An 8,620-nucleotide genomic window follows, 5' to 3' on the forward strand; every position below is an offset into this window, starting at 1 on the left:
GGATTGTTGTTGGTGCAGGTTCAATGGGCCAAATGGCCTCCTTCTGCACTGTCAAATCTATGATTTGATACTGAACAAACCCTTACAACATGTTGGCAGTTAATGTTCAAACCCAGAGCCAAAAAAAGCTGGTTCAGGATCCAGAATCTGAAAGCTTAAAAAAAGCAACATCCCGACCTGACTGAGTAAGAAGGTCCTTCCCTTCGATAGCTCAGCTGGTAGAGCGGAGGACTGTAGATGATTCATACCCGACATCCTTAGGTCGCTGGTTCAATTCCGGCTCGAAGGAAGCCCAGCGTTGACTTTATCTCTGGAATTCTCTGCCCGTTGAAGTGGTGGAGGCTGCCTCGCTAAATATTTTTAAGACGCGGGTTGATGGGTTTTTGATAAGAGAGGGGATTAAGGGTTATGGGGAGAGGGCGGGAAAGTGGAACTGAGCCACGACAGATCAGCCATGATCTTATTGAATGGCGGGGCAGGCTCGAAGGGCTAGATGGCCTACTCCTGCTCCTATTTCTTATGTTCTTATGTTCTTAAATCTCACCACACCAGGTTAAATTCCAATAGGTTTATTTAGTAGCACGAGCTTTCGGAGCACCGCTCCTTCCTCACTCACTTGACGAAGGAGCAGTGCTCCGAAAGCTCGTGATACCAAACGAACCTGTTGGATTTTAACCCGGTGTGGTGAGACTTCTTACTGTCCCCATCGCAATCCAACGCCAGCATCTCCACATCATGGCCAACCTGACTGAAGTGTACCTGGACTGAAGAGGCAGCTGGAGATTGGCTGAGGGGGGGATTCCGTTACAGACGTGACGGCTAAAGGGCAGAAGAGAAATCCAACGTGCGGCCAATGGCCTGCAGTTGAGCACGTGGTGATCCACTGTGAATCGTCATTAATTGCAGAGTCAAAGCTGCGAGGGTGAGCAGAAATTCTCAGGCTGAGCTAGCTTTTAAACAAGTCTTCAGGCTATTAATCAGTCAGGACAGCCCATTTTGTTAATCACTGCAGCTAATGTGAGTTCGGATTTGGCAGCATATCATGTGGCATCCGAGCTCCGCTAAAAAAAAGAGAGAACTTTTAAAAAGTCAGCTGAATCCAATAATCACCCCTTAATCACCCTAACAAACTCAGAAAACCTGATGAAGTAATAGCACCCCGAAAGCTCGTGCTGCGAAATAAACCTGTTAGACTTTAACCTGGTGTTAAAGAACAAAGAACAACACAGCACGGGAAACAGGCCCTTCAGCCCAACGAGCCCGTGCCGCCATTTTAACATTGTGAGTGCCCTCCTCTACCCATGACCTTTGTCTACGCCTATTGGACTCCACAATAAAGGTGTGCAATTTTAGAGAATTATAACCAGATTGAGGGACGCCTAATTTAGGGACAATTTGGTAACACCAATCAGCCTAAGTGCACGTTTTTGGGGTGTGGGAGGAAACCGGAACGTCCAGAGGAAACCCGCGCAAGCACGGGGAGAATGTGCCAACTCCCACAGACACCGACCCAAATCCATGTACCTGCACAGCAAACAGTGATAGTCACTGAGCTGTCGTGTTGCCCGTCAGTTGGTCCAGTTTAAGCGTACACTAACGACGTGAAGCACTAGGCAGCTCTCGAAGCAACATCCAAGAGCAGCCCTCGCACGACCCACCGCGTGTATGTCCCTTGTTGGACAACAAGGCGGACCATATCTCCTGTGGGTGTAAAAAAAAGACATCAATAAACATACACAGCTTATACAGACATTCACGGAAGATCCCCAGAAGCTCAAACGTAAGACAGGTGAGCCATAAAATATATTGGACAGTCCATAAGAATCTATTGATTCCCAGGAATGTCCTGAGGCTCTTAATCTTTATCTAGAACAGTCTTTTGTATTGTGTTGTGAGACTTCTTACTGTCCCCACCCCAGTCCAATGCCAGCATCTCCACATCATACTCGAAAAAGTTTTAAAATCCTTGCAATACAGAAGGAGGCTATTCAGCCCATCGCTTCTGCACCAGCTCTCCAAGCCAGCATCTGACCCGGGCCCACCCCCAGACCGTCCTGTAACCCTACCCACTTACCTTGCTAATTCAACTAACCTACCTTGAGATTGTGGGAGGAAACTGGAGCACCCGGAGGAAACCCACACAGACACGGGGAGGACCTGCAAACTCCACATAGAGAGTGACCCAAGGCCAGAATTGAAAGCAGGTCCCTGACGCTGTGTGCCACCGTGCCAACCCTAACGTTCTAAAGGATGTAAATCTGTGATTTAAAGCTTTGGGATAATATATTAGCTTGAATGTACTGTATTTACAAATGATAATAAAATAGATGAGAAAGCAATGAGGAAATAAAAAATTCCCAGGTGGATATGGATTGGTCAGGTGAGTGGATCAAAATGTGTCAGATGGAATTTGAATGGATAAGTGTGAAGTTATCCACTTTAGTCGGAGGAATAAAAAGGCAACTTATTACCTAAATGGAGAAACTTCAAAATGTTTTCATGCAGAGGGATCTGATGGTCCTTACACATGAATCCCAGAAAGTTAGTATGCAGGTGTAGCAGGGGCTGGGGTACGAGGAAAGGTTGGAGAAACTGGGACTGTTCTCCTTGGAAAGACGGAGATTGAGGGGTGACATGATAGAGGTATATAAGATACTGAAGGGAATAGACAGGGTCAATAGTGAGAGACTGCTCCCTAGATTGGTAACAAATACAAGAGGACATGATTTAAGGGTGAGGGGGGAGAGATATAATTTGGATATGAGAGGAAGGTTCTTTACGCAGAGAGTTGTGGGGGTATGGAACGCGCTACCGAGTGGGGTGGTGGAGGCGGGAACGTTGGACTCGTTTAAGGTTCAGTTAGATAGGCACATGAGTGAAACGAGGATGGAGGGTTATGGTAGGGGTATTAAATAAGGGTTAGAACCTCGGGAGAGACTGGAAAGGCAGGCTTGTGATTAACGTTTTTGTCTTTTATTCCGCAGGTGGAGGTCCACCTCGTTGTCAAATGAGGGGCATGCACACGGTGGGTCGTGCGTGGGCTACTCTTGGAGGTTCCAGGAGTGGCCTAGTACTTCGTGTCGGTGTGTGTGCTTGATCCTGGACCGGTAGAAGGGCGCCGCAACAGCTCGGTGACTAGCACTGCTAGCTGTGCAGATACATGGATTTGGGCCTGTGTCTGTGGGAGTTTGTGCATTCTCCCTGCGGATGCGTGGGTTTCCTCCGGGCGCTCCGGTTTCCTCCCACACCCCAAAGATGTGCTCTTAGGCTGATTGGTTTTACCAAATTGACACTATTCTCCCCTGAATCTGGCTAAGTCAGGGGTTCTATTCGTAGACACGCAGGGTAGAATAGGTGTAGGGTGATGCGGCGGCGCGGGCTTGTTGGGCCGAAGGGCCTGTTTCCCGTGCTGGGTTGTTCTTTGTTCTTTGTTCTTTGTAGGTAATAAGGAAGGCAAACAGACTTTTGGCATTCATTACTAACAGAATAGAGTATAAAAGTTTGATTTTGATTTGGTTTGATTTATAATTGTCACATGTATTAGTATACAGTGAAAAAAGTATTGTTACTTGTGCACTACACACTTAAGGCATACTGTTCATAGAGAAGGAAACAAAAGAGTGCAGAATGTAGTGTTTCAGACTTGGCTAGGGTGTAGAGAAAGATCAACGTAATGCGAGGTAGATCCATTCGAAAGTCTGATGGCAGCAGGGCAGAAGCCGTTCTTGAGTCGGTTGGTATGTGACCTCAGGCTTTTGTATCTTTTTTCCAACGGAAGAAGATGGAAGAGGTCTGACAGCATCTGTGGAGAGAGAATAGAGCCAACATTTTGGTTCTGGATGACCCTTTGTCAGAGCTGGATTAGAAAATTAATACTGCGAGTTACTTTATCACAAAAGAAACCAGTTAAATTGCTTCCCTTTTTGAAATGCAGTTGCATTTAAGAGTCCCTAATTTGGAACAGGGGTCTGGATGTGTAAGTCCCTGCCACAAACCATTGCTGAAGTAATGTCTGTTTTGTCTGTCAGAGAGGAGACAGTCAGTTGATTAAAATGCAGAATGCTAATCAAGAGTAGAATTAGTCTAAGTGACTCATGTGGGGCAAAGAACTGGCCCAGATCCAGTGGACCAAATGGGCTGTCTTTGTGATGTGGCACTCTGTAACGTCTCAGAACATGGTGTTACAATGCCATAAATTATTTAAGCCCAGCAATTTCTGCTTGCGCTATTAGTGCCCAAACCATTAACATTTTTGAATGTCACTTTGTCCGCTATTCAATGGTTTATTAAACCAGTCAATGGTTTAGCTGTTTATAATGGAGCAATGCATTTACATTCTGTGCTCTGATGTAGCACAAGGTTATCATTAAGATTTCTAAAGATGTGAGCCACATTAATTCTCCATTCGCAGTTAATGGCTAGAAATGTAATATTGCATCGTGTTAGTTTTTACCCCCTTTTGAAGGCCATCTCTTGCAAAGATTCAGAGGTTTGCAGTCATTTCCATCACCAACGTTTGTTAAAAGTAGGCTTCTACTGTGGCCATCCACAGCCTCACTATGTCCCATCACGCTTTACAGCCAATGAGATACTTTTGAAGTCATAGAATCATAGAGGTCTACAGCGCAGAGAAAGGCCCTTCAGCCCATCGTGCCTGTGCTGGTCAAAGACAAACCACCCAACCATTTTAATCACATTTTATAGAGTGGAGGCACTGTTGTAGTGTGGGAAACCTGGTAGTATAGCAAACCCCCGCAAACAGCATTCAGATAAATAATCAGATCATTGGCTTTACTCATGCTGGCTGAGGGATTAGTATTAGCATTGGGAAGAACTTCCTTAGGAGGCATTGGGAAGACCTTCCTTGCTTTTCTTTGAATCGTGCCATGGGATCTTTTGCATCCACCTTGAACTGTGGTCTAACATCTCAGTCCTGTACTAGTGTCACCTCAACTCTCTGGAATAGGACACGATGCGGAGATGCCGGCATTGGACCGGGGTGAGCACAGTAAGGGGTCTCACAACACCAGGTTAAAGTCCAACAGGTTTACTTGGAATCACGAGCTTTTGGAGCACTGCTCCTTCATCAGATGAGTGGGAAATTGGCAGGCTGCTGGCCACATTCGAGTGGATAACCAAGCCATTTGACCTTAATAATAAGCTGCTTATTAAATGGTTGGATGTGTGGGTGGCCCGATTTTTCATCTACCTTCTTCAAAGAGTCGGAAGAAAGAGCGGAAGGTTGGACTCAGGGACAGAGCAGGGAGTGGTTCCCCTAAAATTGAATGCCCCTTTTTCTATCTAGCTGTACCCTCACCCCCAGCCTTGGTAGTGAATGCTACAACCCCCCCAGGTCAGCCAGGGCTAATGGTGTTGTCAGCTAATCAGATTGGCTGGAATCTCCAGAGGGCTGGGTGGACCTGTGTGTTGCTGAACCATCCCACATTGCCTCTACTGCCAGGGGAGTGCCAGCCACCCATATTGCCCGTATTATTCAGCCCCAGGTTTTCCAGTCCCACCAAAGGGTAGTCATTACACTCAAACACTTCACATCAGCTTGATCAGACACTTGCCTTTCTAACAGCACTATCAGAGACTCAGGGTTACATAGAACATACAACACTACAGCACAAACAGGCCCTTCGGCCCACAAGTTGCGTCGATCACATCTATATCTACCAAGCCGTAGAACAATCTGTAACTTCCAATGCCATTAGATCCCATATACTCACCCAGTAGTCTTTTAAAAGATCCCAGCGAGTTCGCCTCTACCACCACCGACGGCAGCCGATTCCACTCACTCACCACCCTCTGAGTGAAAAACTTTCCCCTAACATCTCCTCTGTACTTGCTTCCCAGCACCTTAAACCTGTGTCCTCTCGTAGTGACCATTTCAGCCCTGGGAAATAGCCTCTGAGAATCCACCCTATCTATACCTCTCAACATTTTATAAACCTCTATCAGGTCGCCTCTCAACCTTCGTCTCTCCAGGGAGAAGAGACTTAGCTCCCTCAACCTATCCTCATAAGGCATGCCTCCCAATCCAGGCAACATCCTTGTAAATCTCCTCTGCACCCTCTCACCAGCTTCCACATCCTTCCTGTAGTGAGGCGACCAGAACTGCGCACAGTACTCCAAGTGGGGTCTGACAAGGGTCTTATAAAGTTGCAGCATTACCTCCCGATTCCTAAACTCAATCCCTCGATTAATGAAGGCCAGTACACCATACGCCTTCTTGACCACATCCTCCACCTGCGAGGCCGATTTAAGAGTCCTGTGGACCCGGACCCCAAGTTATGGGGAAAAGGCAGGAAAATGGGGGTGAGAAAATTATCAGCCATGATTGAATGGCAGAGCAGACTTGATGGACCGAGTGGCCTAATTCTGCTCCTATGTCTTATGGAAGCGGGGTGTGGGAGATTCCATTCCTAGCAAAGTGGAAAGAGTGCGACTGGCAGGAGAGGCAGAAGTAAGATTTGGACAATTTTAGGATGTGGAAGCTATTGAGAGGGTGCAAAGGAGATTTACAAGGATGTTGCCTGGATTGGGAGGCATGCCTTATGAGGATAGGTTGAGGGAGCTAAGTCTCTTCTCCCTGGAGAGACGAAGGTTGAGAGGTGACCTGATAGAGGTTTATAAAATGTTGAGAGGAATAGATAGGGTGGATTCTCAGAGGCTATTTCCCAGGGCTGAAATGGTCGCTACGAGGGGACACAGGTTTAAGGTGCTGGGGAGCAAGTACAGAGGAGATGTCAGGGGTAAGTTTTTCACTCAGAGGGTGGTGAGTGAGTGGAATCGGCTGCCGTCGGTGGTGGTAGAGGCGAACTCGCTGGGGTCTTTTAAAAGACTTCTGGATGAGTATATGGGATTTAATGGGATTGGGAGTTACAGATAGTTCGATGGCTTGGTAGGTATAGATGTGATCAGTGCAACTTGTGGGCCGAAGGGCCTGTTTGTACTGTAGTGTTCTATGTTCTATGTTATATAGCAACTTAACATCGACAAGTATTCTTTGATGCTTCTTGTGTATATGATTAGACACAGCAGATATTCCCGGTTACATTGGATCTCAGCTCAATGTTGCTTCGAATCTGGTCAAAGAGGTTAGTTTTCAGGAGTGTCTGAGGAAGGAGGGAGGTGGAGAGCAGATAGGTTTAGGCAGGAAATTCCAGAACTGAAGGCAACACAGTGGTTAGCATGGCGCCAGGGACCCCAGTCCACTTCCAGCCTTGGACGCCTGTCCTAGTGGAATTTGCATGAACTCCCCAAATCTGCATGAGTTTCCTCCGGGTGCTCCCAGTTTCCTCCCACCCTCCAAAGATTTCCAGGTTAGGTTTTCTTTTAAAGTTTATTTATTAATGTCACAACCAGGCTTACATTAACACTGCAATGAAGTTACTGTGAAAATCTCCTAGTTGCCACACTCCGGCCCCTGTTCAGGTACACTGAGGGAGAATTTAGCATGGCCAATACATCTAACCAGCACATCTTTTGTTCTTGGAGGAAACCAGAGCATCCGAAGGAAACCCATGCAGACGCAAGAAGAACATGCAGACTCCACACAGACAGTGATCCAAGCCGGGAATCGAATTAGGGTCCATTGCACTGTGAGGCAGCAGTGCTAACCACTGTGTTAGGTGAATTGGCCATGGTAAATTTCCCCTCAATGTCCAAAGCTATGTAGGTTGGATAGGACTAGCCATGCTAAATGTTGGGGTTGCAAGGATAGGGCTGGGGGTGGGTCTGCATCAGATGCTCTTTTGGAGAGTTGGTGCCTTCTCGATGGGCCAAATGGCCTCCTTCTGTACTGTAAGGATCCTATGGTTCTATGGTTAAACAGACAAAGGCACAGAGGCCAATGGAGGGACGAAAGGCCACAATTAGAGGAGAGTTGAGTTCTTGTAGACTAATAGGCTGGTTGAGGTTACAGAGATAGGGATGAGGGCCTGAAGTCCAAGGGGTGGGGCTGCTAGGCCATGGAAATATTTGACGACCAAGAATGAAAAATAAAGCATTGGTGAACTGGGGACCAGTTGGTGAGCACAGAGATGATGGGGAGACAGGCCGTGATGAGAGTCATTAGGATGTGGGCTGCAGAGTTTTGGATGGTCTCAAATTAATGAGAAGGTTGAGAGTTCAATTGGAAACTGTTAGAAATCTAACAGGACTGGACAGAGTAAACACAAGATGGATGTTTCCAACGGTGGGAGTGTCCAGAACAAGGGATCAGTCTGAGGGCCCGGGGTAGACCGCTTACGACAGGGGTGAAGAGAAGTTTACAAAGAAAGATACAAAGAACAACCCAGCACGGGAAACAGGCCCTTCGGCCCAACGAGCCCGCGCCGCCGCATCGCCCTACACCTATTCTACCCTGCATGTCTACGAATGGGACCCTACTCAGTCAGATTCAGGGAAGAAATAGTGTCAATTTGGTGGAAACCAATTAGCCTAAGAGCACATCTTTGGGGTGTGGGAGGAAACCGGAGCGCCCGGAGGAAACCCACGCAGCCACAGGGAGAATGCGCAAACTCCCACAGACACAGGCCCAAATCCATGTATCTGCACAGCTAGCAGTGCTAGTCACTGAGCTGTTGTGGAGCCCGTCTATCGGTCCAGGATC

The 8,620-nt window shown here is 47.2% G+C and overlaps 1 non-coding gene across 1 annotated transcript; it reads left to right on the top strand.

Annotated features, from left to right (window-relative positions):
- Nucleotides 1–200: 200 nt before the first annotated feature.
- trnay-gua (transfer RNA tyrosine (anticodon GUA)) lies at nt 201–289 on the top strand. Its single transcript is given in 2 exon segments — nt 201–237; nt 254–289. It is a non-coding gene; the product is annotated as a tRNA-Tyr (tRNA).
- The last annotated feature ends 8,331 nt before the right edge of the window (nt 290–8,620 follow it).

Source organism: Carcharhinus amblyrhynchos, chromosome 28 (genome assembly GCF_965287045.1).
Source record: "Carcharhinus amblyrhynchos chromosome 28, sCarAmb.v2.hapA, whole genome shotgun sequence".
Classification (NCBI taxonomy): domain Eukaryota; kingdom Metazoa; phylum Chordata; class Chondrichthyes; order Carcharhiniformes; family Carcharhinidae; genus Carcharhinus; species Carcharhinus amblyrhynchos.